Below are 14,971 nucleotides of genomic sequence, written 5' to 3' on the forward strand. Positions count from 1 at the left end.
GCAGAAAGTGAAGCTTGTGGGAATAGATGGAAATGCAAAAGTTTATAATGGGTTTATATTTGAAGGGGAAGTTACTCCATTTTTGTCCAAGAAAAAGCCAAGAAAGATTGTTATCCTTAGAGACAATAGTTTGGCTCGGAGTTTGTTAACAAAGGATTTCGGCTTTTTAAAAAAAAGTTCACTGCATTAAAATGTATTAATACAGGGTATTGATGAGAAGTGTGTGCCTATCCCACTGTGTAGAGTAAATTTAAATTGTGCTCTGCTAAAGGGGTCTTATGCAGTTGGAATTGTTTCCAAATTACCATTAAAAGTGATGTAGCAGGCAGTATTCTTTTCTACCGCCTCTCTGTGCCCCCAAGAACTCTGTGCAGATTTTAGTCCCCTTTTGCCTAATTACTATACAATAGTTTGAAAAATATGTCCTTAATCAAATTTTGAGGTCAAAAATTAAATACAGTTAGAATTTTCATCTTAACACTGCTATTGTAGATAATTAAAGCAGGAGGAGACAGTGCTAAATTGTAAACAAAAAAAATCCAAAAATATTTTAAACATCAAAAATTACAAAAATTCTATGAAAATAAAGACTTACTAATTTTCTTAGCTTTTTCCAGAGAGGAACGTGTCAGCAAAATTTCATGTTTTTAAGAAATAGTCTCATTTATATAATTTTTGGTGCAGAGTGAAACGCATCCTCCCTTTCCATCTTTGAAAATAGTATTTTATTCAGACTACTTTGTTCAAATTTGCTTATACCTTTACAACAAAAAGTTATTCATATAGGACCTTTAAGGTAATAAAATATCTCAAGGCATTTCAGAGGAGTATTATAAAACAGTATGACACCAAGCCGCATAGGAGAAATTAGGTCAGATGACCAAAAGCTCGGTCAAAGAATTGGGTTTCAAAGTGTATTTTAAAGGAAGAATGTGAGGTACGGAGGTGGGGTGGGTATTCCAGAGCTTGGGGCCTAGGCAACTGACGGCACAACTGCCAATAGTGGAATGATTAAAATCAGGGATGTACATGAGGCCAGACTGCAGGGAGGGTTGTGGGATTGGAGGAGATTGCAGAGATAGAGAAGGGTGAGGCCGTAGAGGGACTTGAAAACGTGCAAATAATTTTAAGATCAAGACATTGCTTCACTGGGAGCCAGTGTTGCTTAAGCAATTTAAAACATGTTACATTATTCAGATTTCTTACTGAACCCTTTGGATTTTGAAATCATGAATGCTTTTGACCTACATGCTCCTCCATTGTTGCCAACATTTTAATTTTCTGAATTACTACAAATTTAGTTTAAAACAGCATTCCATCTCAGCCATCTCCCATAACTCAAGGCAGTCATGCCCGTATTTAAAATTGAAGAACCTAAAGATCACAGTGGGATTGTCTATTTTTACGTTTGCCAGCCTGCAGTTTCATGTCCATTTATTTAATGAGCAGGGGATTGTAGCTGACAAATGCAGAAACAGAAAATTGCAGCCCACCTGTAAGACATCTAATCACTGTGGTATTTTTGAAGTAACCGGAAGATTGAGGCACCATTGCAGATTAAGAAACAAATCAGCAGCATTGGCCAATAATTGTTTGAACTACCACCTTCCCTTGTCGTCTTGTAGAAGCTGTAGTGATGCCTGCAACAAAAATCTTGTTTGTGAGAGATCGCCTATGTCTAGGCAAAACAAATCTTGGGAGTCTGACATTTGCGTATGTGAAATAACCTGGAAGCTGGAGACCATGGCTGGAGAAGATTGGTTTTATCATTAAATGAGAAGTCATCCAAAATGATTTTGCGACACACTTAGTTGTATACGTACTTTCATTTTTGTAAAATAAACTGTATTTCTTTGGATTGGAAAGAGCAAGAATGTGAAATTAACAGCAAAATATGAGAAAGGGAAGGAGTTTTTAAATCTGGCATTCCTATTACAACCCCTAAAATCACTGAAGCAATTAGTAATCTCAGTCCAATCGTCATACTGTTAAGAATGTATTTTTCAAATCTAAAGTCAGCAGGCTAGATTTTCTGCTATTGTATCTTTGCCTGTCAGGACTTACCACAATGATGGATTTGCCAATTTTCCAGCCTCAAGTCAGTTAAATAATTTTGATGAGCTCCCCATCTTCTGCTGAAGAGCCTGCCTTGAGGAAGCTCACAGATTAACTGTCAGGCCTTGGCTCTTTCCATAGCTTAGCTGGCAGCTTCTGAGCTGTCTGCTCAAGTTATTTACAAAATATCAAAAAAATTCATTTTCTTTGGATGCCTTTTTTATTCCTTTAGAAATTTTAAATGCCCCACCAAAGTTGAATCAGCATTACTGATGTCCAGTTTTGCCATGGTACAAATGACAAATACATCAGTTGCAGTATTTCCCATCATTTGCGTAGTATCTGAATATGCCCATGAGTATTTGGATGGGTGCATTCTATGCATCCCATTATTTTTGGCAGAAAATCCAAAAAGTATAGAGTGCCAGTGGAAAAACTCGTAAACTGTCCTACTCACATCTGCCGGAGTTACCCCAGCCTATTTGCAGTTTTTTTATGTCATTGTGGCTCATGATGAAAAACAGATTCTTGTACCCAAAGCTTTCAACCTTCCAACATGAAATATTTACCGTGACCTCTCAAGTAACCATTTAAAAGAAGCTAATTTAGCATACATCTTTGATGATAAATCATAGTTTTGAGCAGAATAGAATGTTATTGTTCAAAACTTGACTTTATTCAGCTGATTATATCTATTGTATCTGTTGCAGCAAAGATTTGTAACAAATGTGAAGAAAGATTTCTGGGAACTTTCATCTTGTCTATTGTTTGATGCACTCTTGCTCTTGAAAATTGTGTCATACTGTATTCTTCAAAGAAAATCTCAAGTACTGAACAACTTGGAGAACTGAAAGATCCCTTAATGTTACATTTGATGGGTTATTTTTTGTTTTGCTGTCTAACTTAGAGATGCAGCTGGAAACTACATATAACATTGGTTATTTCTCAGGCTAGGCTGTAGACATTAGGGTTGATTTACTGAGTAAAGGAGCCTTTCCCACTGCCAGTTTATAGCAATAAATTGCCCTCATGCTTTTTTCCTGGATAGATCATCGCACTATTGGTGGGCAAAATGTGCTGTTGCTGTAGTATTTTGGAGATAACCATCCAAAGCGGCAAGGTTTTATTAAAGCCTTAGAAGCAGCAGATACACTGGTTCTTGGTCAGAATCCAGACTGGTGAACTATTTTTGTGTTTAGCTTCACGTTCATATATTTATTTTAAAATGTAGTTACTGTATCTTACATTTCTTAGATTATATTTTATCATTCTTATGAACTCATTTGGCTAAACAATGAGCAAGTGGATTAGGTTAACGCCAACAGCATGGTTGAGGAGGACTTGGGGCCGGCTTTCTTACCCTACCCATAGTATTCGGTGAACATTTGCCAAGGATCTGCCTTCAGGCAGAGAGCTCAAGAAGAATGTTATAATATACATTGTTAGAGACAGCATCTGTAAAAAGCTATTTTGGAGTGAATTGATCTTCATTTCACAAGCCAAAAAATGGGCTGTCTATACAAATAAAATTTATTTGATTTAGAAGTGGGTTTTTTGACCTGATTTCTTTTGTACTCCATCAGTTGGCTGCAACAGGGCATTACAGAAATTCATACAGAAAAATCTCTAATTTAGTTCAATATTGGACAGAATGAATCTGTAATTTCAAACTGCTTGTTCAATCAAGGTTACGTTCCTTTAAGTAAGGAAACTCCCTGCCTTTAAATTTTCACATTTCCAGATCTCTGTAATCTTGTAATTGATTTTCATTTTTCTCCATCTTAATCTCAGATGCCAAATCAGTCTGATGTCCACGTTCAAGAACAATATTTATTTGAAGCTTTATTTTATATCGCTTTCATGAACCTAAATTGACTCCATCGCTGTTTCTTTGTTCAACACATTTCATAGCAGTGAAATCAAACAACAATTAAATTGTTTACATATTAACTTATACATTTCCTTTCATTTACTCTGGCACAATGTACCATTTCTGATTTTATAAAAGGTTCAATTAATTTGAATAGTTATAAATAAGAAAACCACCTTGATATTGTTTTGCAACATAATTGAGAGAGGTTGTTTTGCAACAGATATCCATGTTATATGCCCTTGTGATTCTACAAAAGAATTGCAGGAAGCCAGCCTGGATTACATTCTATGTTGTCTGCTAATACCAATCTGAGGAAGTAAAAACTATACAGAAAAATGCAATTAATCCTTACTGTGAAGAAAAACATCTTTCCTAAATTTTTAAGTGATAATTGTATGGAAGAGTCAGTTTTTCTGAATACAGCACCCCAGGTGTGCCTGAATGAGAAACCTCTAACACCCAGCCTCTGCTCCCATAGGGCTGCTGATGAGTTTCATGCATGCTATTGAAAGACCTACATTGCAGCAGGCAAAGGCGTATAATTTCATCCTTTTGTGTTAATGCTGTCACAATGAAAGACTGGAGGAGTCTATCCTGACTCAACTACCTTGACATTTCTTCTGCACGCTATCTTCCGGCTTACAGCTGATGATGTGCTCTGATTACCAGCTGGTGTGAAAAGAGCTTGCTTTATTTCAAATGTGGATGTGGTCCACATTTTAACAGGCTGTTGAAGGCTTTTTCCATCAGTCCAGAATTGAGAAAATTATTCCTAGAAACTGTAATCTGTCTGATCCTTATCTACCACTGTGTATTTTTATGCTAGGATTACATAGCTAACATGGAAACAGCTTGTTCAGAGCTAATGATTGGTGGATGGACTGTATGTGTAAAAAAAAAAATAATTCTGTGCCTTAGCCAGTTTGGCCATGGGGCCACTTTCTTAATCTTACAAATACCTCATTTTGAATTTATACTGCTTTTTCTTATGTTAACTTTCGTGTTTTATCTTGTCCAAGAACTCTGATAACTTTACCTGAAACATGAAACACCCGTTCAATATTCTGCGGTTTATCTTTCATTCTGTTCTGGTATTTCCAACTTGTATTTGATTACAGAATATATTTTTAGTCATCGTAAAATTTGCTTGCTTGGTCATAAATCAAAGTACTAAACACTACTAAAATATTCACATATATAATTGTAAGTGCAAATTCAAAGGGTAATCAATATATTTAATCTCAATCTATATAATTTAATTGGTATATCTTTCAATATAACATGGAATCAAAAAGGCAGATAGATGAGGATGAAATCAATTTTGCCTGATTTCTGCATGAGTCAAGCATCAAGTTTTCAATATGAATTTTGCAATGGCGAGTGAAAGAATGATATGAACTTGTAACAGTGTAAAACACATTTTATGCCATGAAAAGTTCATGAAGGAATTCACTTTTGGTTTAAATGCATTGATCAAATTATAGCATCTTTAAAGTTTGAAGAAAGAAATTGCATTTATATAGTACCTTTCATATGTGCCAAAAATGCTTTGCAGTCAATTTTTGGAGTGCTGTATTTGTTATTCCAGCAAACATCGTAGTTAACTTGTGAACAGAAAGGTCATACAAACAGCAGTGAGATAAACAAGCAGTTAATTTGTAGAAGTGCTGGTGTTTGAGGGATATTTGTTGGTGAGGATAGCAGGCTGTTTCTGCTCAAATAGTACAATGGAACACTTTTATGGCCACATCAGGCAAATAGTCTCCCAATCTTGGACAGCCCACTTTTACCTCCTACCCAAAATCCACAAACAGGGCTGTACTGGCCGACCGATCGTGTCAGCCTGTTCCTGCCCCACGGAACTCATTTCTTGTTATATTGGCTCCATTCTCTCTCCCCTTGTCCAGTCCCTTCCCACCTACATCCGTGATTCCTCTGGCACCCTACATCATATCAACAATTTCCAGTTCCCTGGCCCCAACCGCCGCCTCTTCACCATGGATGTCCACTCCCTTTACACCTCCATCCCCCACCAGGATGGTCCGATGGCTCTCCGCTTCCTCAAACAGAGGCCTGAACAATCCCCATCCACCACTACTCTCCTCCGTATGGCTGAACTTGTTCTCACGCTGAACAATTTCTCCTTCAGCTCCTCTCACTTCCTCCAAATAAAAGGTGTGGCTATGGGTACCCGCATGGGCCCCAGTTATGCCTGTCTCTTGATGGGGTATGTGGAACATTCCTTGTCCAGTGCTACTCTGGCCCCGTCCCACAACTCTCTCTGGTACATCGATGATTGCTTCGGTGCTGCTTCATGCTCTCGTCTGGACCTGGAAAAATTTATTAATTTTGCTTCCAATTTCCACCCCTCCATCATTTTCACATGGTCCATCTCTGAGACTTCTCTTCCCTTCCTTGATCTCTCTGTCTCAATTTCTGGTGATAGACTGTCCACCAATATTCATTTCAAGCCTACCGTCTCCCACAGCTACCTTGACTACAGCTCCTCACACCCCACTTCCTGTAAGGACTCCCTCCCACTCTCTCAGTTCCTTCACCTCCGTCACATCTGTTCTGATGATGCCACTTTCAAAAACAGTTCCTCTGACATGTCTTCTTCCTTAACCGACGTTTTCCACCCACGGTGGTTGACAGGGCCCTCAACCGTGTCCGGCCCATCTCCCATGCATCTGCCCTCACACCTTCCTCTCCCTCCCAGAACCATGATAGGGTCCCCTTGTCCTCACTTATCACCCCACCAGCCTCCGCATTCAAAGGATCATCCTCTGCTATTTCTGCCAATTCCAGCATGATGCTACCACCAAACACGTCTTCCCTTCACCCCCTGGCAGCATTCCGCAGGGATCGTTCCCTCCGCGATACCCTGGTCCATTCCTCCATCACCCCTACACCTCAACCCCCTCCCACGGCACCTTCCCATGCAACCGCAGAAGGTGCAACACCTGCCCCTTTACTTCCCCTCTCCTCACCGTCCAAGGGCCCAAACACTCCTTTCAAGTGAAGCAGCATTTCACTTGCACTTCCCTCAATTTAGTCTACTGCACTCGTTGCTCCCAATGCGGTTTCCTCTACATTGGAGAGACCAAATGCAGACTGGGTGACCGCTTTGCAGAACACCTTTGCTCTGTCCGTAAGCATGACCCAGACCTCCCTGTCGCTTGCCATTTCAACACTCCACCCTGCTCTCATGCCCACATGTCGGTCCTTGGCCTGTTGCAATGTTCCAGTGAAGCTCAATGCAAACTGGAGGAACAGCACCTCATCTTCCGACTAGGCACTTTACAGCCTTCCGGACTGAATATTGAGTTCAACAATTTTAGATCATGAACTCTCTCCTCCATCCCCACCCCCTTTCTGATCCCCCTTTTTTTCCAATAATTTATATAGATTTTTCTTTTCCCACCTACTTCCATTATTTTTAAATTTATTTCCATCCATTGTTTTATCTCTACCTTTTAGCCTATTTCGATCCCTTCCTGTCACCCCACCCCCGCTAGGGCTATCTTGCTTGTCCTGCTTTCTACCCTTAATTAGCACATTCTTTAGATAATATCACCACCTTCAACACCTCTTTGTCCTTTTGTCTATGACATCTTTTGGCTATCTCCACCTATCATTGGCCCTCTATCTAGCTCTAACTGGCCCACCTCCCCCCCCCCCCAACCACCCACCTTAAACCAGCTTATCTTTCACCTCTTTTCTATTTTTACTTAGTCCTGTTGAAGATTCATACGGACTCGAAACGTTAACTGTGTTCCTCTCCGCAGATGCTGTCAGACCTGCTGAGTTTTTCCAGATATTTATGTTTTGGATTTCCTGCATCCGCAGTTTTTTGCTTTTAAACAGTTTAACATCTTATCTAACATAGCGCCTCTGACAATTTAGTATTCACATTACAGCATTGAAATATCAGCAAAGATTGAATAGTCAACTCCAGTAGTTGGCCCTAAACACACAACCTTCTGACTCAGGCAAAGATGCTACTGCTGAACCAAGATGAAATTTAATGTAAATTGATTAAATATTAGGTTTTCACTTTCAATTAAACTATTTTGCCAGATTTGAATGCTGTGCAAGATGCAATTATTTCAGAACACTGACTGGAATTGGCTTTTTAGATACATTACACAACTGTGATATTAACAAATCGTTGATATATTTTTGGAGTACCCCCTTAGCTTATGTACACAGCACATGCATCGGCTTATTAGTAGCGTATGCTGCAAAAGGCGAGAGTGGCAAATGCAAATATCCTGGTAGTGTATGTGTCTGCATGATCCAGTGATGGGAGGCAAAAAAGTTTACTTTGCACAATGTGCATGAAAAATGTCAGACAGAAATGAGTAAATTTAAAATTACACACTCTTATGCTTTCAATTGGTGTTCTCTTCCCACCCACAATGCCTCCCTCCCCAACTCCAGCACTTACTATTATTCCTAGAAGGCCTTGGAGATGCTTACCTGAAAAATCAATTCATAAATGTTGCATTCCATTTAATTCTACAGTATTGCTTCACTTAGTAAGTGAAAATTTTAAAACTGCAATAAAGTTCTACAGATTTATTAGATTGTTCACTGCAGAACTGTAAATCGGGGTTATAAGGATATGGTAGTTTGTTGCAAGAGTTAATGTACAAACATGTTGCCCATAAAGATACTTATACCTTGGATATGAGATGACCTCTGTTGCAGTAAGGAACTGGCCCAGCTCCCTCTTGAAAATAGAGAGTTAGCACTCGTCACACCAGCTGGCATTGTGTTCCAGAAGCTTGCTACTCTCTGGGAAAAGAAAATATGCCAAATATTCAATCTATTCCTAATCTTAAATAGTTTAAGTTCGTGTCCCTTGGTCTTCCTCAGTTTGTTAAACTGTAATAATCTATCAATAGCTAACCCTTTAATGATTTTATAGACCTCTATCAATTCACCTCAAACTGTTTGCTGCTCTAAAGTAAATAGACCAAGATCCTTGAGTCTGAGTAGCCAAGATGCTTTAAGTTGGCAATCATTCTTGTAAGTCTCCTCTAGATCTTTTTCAACATCACTATATCACCACTTATGTAGGGACACCAACAGTGGGTGTAATACCCTAAATGTACCCTGACCACCGACCTGTACAGTGTCAAAACACTGTCATTTGGTTTATGCTGGATAGTTATATTAATTCAACCCAATACTCGTTAGCTTCAGCTATAGTTTCTCCTCACTGGCCACGAGCCTTCAGTGATCTGTGCTCAATAACACTAAGATCTTTTCCTCTCTCAACCTCTTTCAGTATTATTCCTTTCAAAAGTTCATCATTATCACTTTTTGCATTCATTTTTAAGCAACAGTTCCAATAGTGGTTTACTGGGAAATCCTCAATGTTACCATTCAACTTGTGCATATGTGATTAGCTACAGCCTCTTTTATTCATGAAGACTCCATTTAAAATTCTAAAAACATACGTAAAGCTAGCTAATCAAATTTCTTCACTTCCGGAGGCTGTTCCACACTATTAAAATCCCCTTATTGCATAACTTCTTCAAATGGTCAAGTACTAAAAGTGATATGGCCCACAGGCACAACTTTGCATCATGGCAGCTATCTGCATTTAAGAGTTACACTGCTTGGAGATGAGGAGACATCTGGACCAGCTGTGGTGTGACCCCATGCTGTTTGATAGCAGCATGTACAAGGGATTAATAGTCTACTGGACCTGCCTTCAGAAAGGAATTACTGCAGCAGTAGAAGGCTTTTCGAACATCCTTTGAGGTCATCAGCAAAAGCTACAGTACACCACTGACATCACTAGAGACTTGTGGAAAGTGTTTATAGAAATGTAGAGTATCCCAGTTCAAGCTAATGATCATTATCAAGGAAATGTCAAACCAATAAAGGAGCAAGCACGATGCTGAGTTCTCTCATGTTTGTTGCTGTTATGACTGATACTTTGGGTACTATAAAGTCTCTCTTCAAATTTGATGGAGTAGGTGATTGTTTTGAGAGAGCAATGATTGGTGGGCATTATTGACATAATTGATTTATTTTGTGTGCAATTCTCTGGAGTGAGACTTGAGGCCACAACCTTATGGCTCTGAGGTGACAGTGCTACCACTGAGCCAAGGCTCACAGATGTGCATTTGTTAAAGCCAGCATTTTCCCTCAGAAACACACATAGCTCTACCCACCCCCACCCTCACCACCTCCGCCGCTGCTGCCACAGTGGCTCCCATGGATAAACATACACAGTAGAATATGTTGAGTTTGCCTGTTTACAGCCATAGTTACAGATAATGTTCTCTGAACTGGCCCTCACCTGGAGTTTCTGTTAATACTGCATGTTTCTAGTTTCTAAGGTAGAAAAAACATATCGAGCAGTGTTTTAGTACTTTGTTATTAAGCCTGATCACTTCCTTTGATGAATTGAATCTTTGACTTTTTTGTCACAGTGACAAACAAGCCGTATTTGGACCAATCATTTCGTAGCTTTTAATATTCCATTTTCTTGTTGAAATTCATTAGCAAATTCAAGCAAAGGAAAATCTTTTCATTTTCAAATGGTTTTCCTGTAGTTCCCAAGCTACTTCATGTCGTTTTGTTATTTTGAAGGAATTAATGTAAGTGATTTTGTTATGATTTCTTCAGTACCCCTGTATTGACTTCAAAGTGTATAACTGTACTTGTTCTAATCAATGTAACTGGTTCAGAAAGCTTTACCAGCTCAAAGTAAAACCTGTGCAAAGCTAATTTGATCCAGTGTTCCTTCAGGGTCCAACAACTCTGCAATGTTGCAATGTATAATGTTCTCTACTTTTCTTGCCTCACCTGTTTCATCTTCAGATGTTCTTCCCTTCCAATACTTTCAGCTGAGTCCAGTCCCTGAGTAAAAGTTAATAATTAAAAAAATTCTTTCAAGGGATGTGGCCAGCACTTATTGCCCATTGCTAATTGCCCTTGAGAAGGTGGTAGTGAGCTGCCTTCTTGAATTTCTGCAGTGTGTACGTATACCCACAGTGCTGTTAGGAAGGGAGTTCCAGGATTTTGACCCAGCGACAGCAAAGGAATGGCAATATAGTTCCAAGCCAAGATGGTATGTGGCTTGGTGGGTAACTTGCAGGCGGTGGTGTTCCCATGCGTCTGCTGCCCACGTCCTTCTTGTCAATATAAAAACAGAAAATGCTGGAAAAACACAGCAGATCTGGCAGCATTTGTGGAGAGAGAAATAGAGTTAAAGTTTTGAGTTCATATGACTTCTTCATAGCTGAAGAAGGGTAGAAATGTGATGGGTTTTATACTGTTGAAGAGACGGGTGGGGCAAATAGAAGGCCAGTGATATGTAGGAGCTCAGGAGAGATTTGACAAAGATGTCATTCACACCAGACAAAGGGAGTGGTAATGATAGTGTTAAAGACTAAAGCAGATATTAATAGTGGCATAAAGGTAAGTTAGAATGTGTTAATAGCAGAACATGGGTCAGTGCACCCTCAAATCAAAACAAGAGAAGTTACAGACTGGCCCTTGTTGGGGAGGGGGTTGGAAGAATATATTTATACATCAAAATGGAGGACAGAGTCCATGGTTTGAAGTTGTTAAGCTCAATGTTAAGCCCAGAAGGCTGTAAAGTGCCTAATTGGAAGATGAGTTGCTGTTCCTCCAGTTTCCACAGGGTTTACTGGAGCATTGTAGCAGGCTGAGGACAGAAATATGAACACAAGAGCAAGTTGGGCCAAAATTTTCCATTTGGCGGGCAGGCGGAGCAGGAGCGGATGCAGATGGGCGCAGACCTGATCAGTGCCCATGCCGCCATTTTGCGTGGGCAGGCCAATTAAGGCCAGCCCAGCGCATTTCCAATCCCCGTGACTAGCGGGAATGTACGGGGGGCGGCGGGCGTGCACAGACCGCCAAGTCCAATGGCGACCCGGCAGCCTGTTTAAAGGAAGGCCTGGCAGCCTCCTGTAGGCTGCTCACAATGGCCACCTGCAGATCCAACCGCTGGGGGCCTGCTCAGCAGGGCACTCTGGACGGAATGGCAGAGGAGCAGGGCAGGCTGCAGGGTCTACCACAGGAGCAGGGCAGGCTGCAGGGTCTACCACAGGAGCAAGGTAGGCTGCAGGGTAGGCCAGCAGGGGGCCAATGCACCTCTCGCTTTTCTGATGACTGCCTTGCTGCCCTCCTCCCGGAGGTGTCAGCACAGCGGGAGGTGTTGGTCCCCCAGGATGGGAGGAGGAGGCCCCCCTACATGACCAAAAATGCCTGGGAGGAGGTGGCGGAGGTGGTGAGCTCCCGCGATGTGGTGCGGTGCACCTGGATCCAGTGCCCTAAGCACTTCAATGATCTGTTGTGCTCTGGAAGGGTGAGTACCATGTTGGCATTGGGCATTTAACCCAACAGGCAGCCTTAGCCTTTGAGGGCCTCCCCCACCCCCAAGTTTTACTGTCGTGACTGCATTGAATCATGTTGGGCATTTCTCATACGCTGGGTGGGCAAGCAGATAGTGCCCATGCTTAGATTAGCCCTGAGTGGTTAATGAGATGAGTTCTCCCCCACACCATGTGTTGCTCTTAGCCGCACATGACTAGTCTGGGGGCAACCTGCAGGAGATGCAGCTAGGTGCATACTCAGAACTTCAACACATGTCCTATTCACGGTGGTGAGATTGCGGAAGGAGAGCCTCAAGGTCTCGTGGCCAAGAGCCATCTGCTGCCCTTGATGCTGCACGTAGTTGCACCTCCTTGCTATGGGAGCAAAGACCATGTGTTTCCTAAAGTGATGGATGCAGAATGCGTCCAAGGTTGGGGGGGGGCGGTGGTGGGTGGGAGCAGGCGTACTATCTTTGTGTGAATGATCAGCAGTAGCGGGGAGAGGAGACACTGGAGGTCTGATATGGGGCACTGTGGTTGGGGTGCGTTGTGTGCGTGCAGAGTACATGAACGATTAGCCACAATGGGAATGGTCTTCTCTGTTTTTCAAGAGAAGAATGTTCACAATACCTGTGAGCGTTCGCGGACTGGAGGCGGCCAGGCCCAGCTAATGATTTTAAGTCGATTCGAGCCGGAGGCCCTGGAGCTTGAGAGGCGTCATGCACCCAGGTCCACTGGTGTCGGTGAGACTGGGGTGGAACGGCCAGGTATTTGAGGCCAACAGTGACATCCGCTCTGTCCTCCCACCATCCATAGCACTGATGATTGTTTGATTTGTTATTGTTGCAACATTGCTCATTCACAGACTGATAGAGTCAGACGTGTGGGTCATAGACAAAGGTCCCTCGACCTTTCGAAGATGCGCGTGCCAACCACCTTCCAAAGTCGCCTTATCCCATTTCTGACCACTATTCCCATAGCCTATTATGCCATGACATCACACATGCACATCCAAATACTTATTACATGTTAGGATGGTTTCTGCATCCACCATCCTTTCAGGCAGTGTGTCCCACATTCCCAACACCCTCTGTGTGCCAAAGTTGCTCATTACATCACCAGTCAACCTCATGCCCCTTACCTGAAATCTATGCCACCAGGTTAGTCATCCCTCCGCCAAGGGGAAAAGTTCCTTTCTGTCGACCCTATCTATGCCCCTCATAATGTTATAAATCTCAATAATGTCACCCCTCAATCTCCTCTGCGCCAGGGGAGATAACCCTAGCCTAAGCTATGTCTTCTCATAACTCCAACTCTCCAGCCCAGCCAGCATTCTGGTCAACGATCTCTGCACTCTCTCAACTCCAATCACATCCCTCCCGTTAAGCACATAACACAACTGCACACAGAGCTATAGCTGTGGCATAGGCAGAGTTTTCTGTACTTGCAACATGACCTCCCTGTTCCTATATTCTATTCCTCAGCTAATAAAGGCAAGTATGGCATTTACCTTTTTAAACGCTTTGTGTACCTGTCCCATTACCTTAAGGGGCCTGTCGACATGCCCAGCAAGGTCCCTCTGATCCTCCTTACTTTCCACGGTCCTACCATTCCTTATGTATTCCCGTGCCTTGTTTCTCCTGCCCAAATGCATCACCTTACACTTATCCACATAATACTCCATTTGGCATTCCTTAGGCCATCTGACCAGCCCGTCTGTATCCACCTGTAATGTTAGGGTATCCTCCTGACTATTTGCCACACCACCAAAATTTGTCTCCATAAGTTCTGGAAGGTTGAGCGCATAATGAGCCAGGGGGAAAGGGATGAAGTGTGTCACTGTGTGGACGCTAACTGACCCGCTGTCCTTTTTGTTCATTTCAGCATTGTCAGAGCCTGTCCAGCAGGAGGAACTGCAGATGCCCCCCTCAAACCTGAGGGCCCTCAAGTGTCACCTGCGTCACACCATTTCTGCGAGGCAGGCACCAGCGCAGATACCAGCACCTTGGTGGGCATTGCAACATTGGCTAGTGTCCCGGGGCACGGTGGAGAGGGCACTTCACAATTGCTGGAGGAGCTGTCAGATACAGAGAGTGCCCATGACACCAGCAGCCAGAGGACTGCAGGGGACCAGGCACATGCTCAGTCTGGCTCACTGACCTCTACCTCGCGGAAGCTGAGCGTCAACTCGCAGACACTTCCTCCTACCTCTCCCTGGACCATAACCCCACCACTGAACATCAAGCCATTGTTTGCAGGACTGTCACTGACCTCATCTCCTCTAGAGATCTTCCTCCCACAGCTTCCAACCTGATAGTCGCCCAATCTCGGATGGCCCGCTTCTACCTCCTACCCAAAATCCACAAACAGAACTGTCCCGGTAGACCGATCATGTCAGCTTGCTCCTGCCCCACAGAACTCATTTCTCATTATCTTGACTCCCTTCTCTCTCCCCTTGTCCAGTCCCTTCCCACCTACATCTGTGATTCCTCTGACACCTCATGTCACATCAACAATTTCCAGTTCCCTGGCCCCAACCGCTTCCTCTTCACCATGGACGCCCAATACCTCTACACCTCCATCCCCCACCAGGATGGTCTGAGGGCCCTTAGCTTCTTCCTCGAACAGAGGCCCGAACAATCCCCATCCACCACTACTCTCTTCCATCTGGCTGAACTTG

The 14,971-nt window shown here is 42.6% G+C and overlaps 1 protein-coding gene across 6 annotated transcripts in view; it reads left to right on the forward strand.

Annotated features, from left to right (window-relative positions):
- Window positions 1-9,750, forward strand: part of LOC121277939 (WD repeat and coiled coil containing) — a 38,533-nt gene extending 28,783 nt beyond the window's left edge. For 3 of the 6 annotated variants that reach the window (XM_041187809.1, XM_041187811.1, XM_041187812.1), the window contains exon 5: window positions 1,626-4,005. The gene's annotated coding sequence lies outside the window, so the exon portion shown is untranslated. Of the gene's footprint in view, window positions 1-1,625; window positions 4,006-4,406; window positions 4,976-9,510 lie in introns of those variants that run through there. The other 3 variants (XM_041187815.1, XM_041187814.1, XM_041187810.1) reach the window with 3 other exon arrangements.
- The last annotated feature ends 5,221 nt before the right edge of the window (window positions 9,751-14,971 follow it).

The sequence above is a fragment of the Carcharodon carcharias genome, chromosome 5 (assembly GCF_017639515.1).
Source record: "Carcharodon carcharias isolate sCarCar2 chromosome 5, sCarCar2.pri, whole genome shotgun sequence".
Lineage (NCBI taxonomy): Eukaryota > Metazoa > Chordata > Chondrichthyes > Lamniformes > Lamnidae > Carcharodon > Carcharodon carcharias.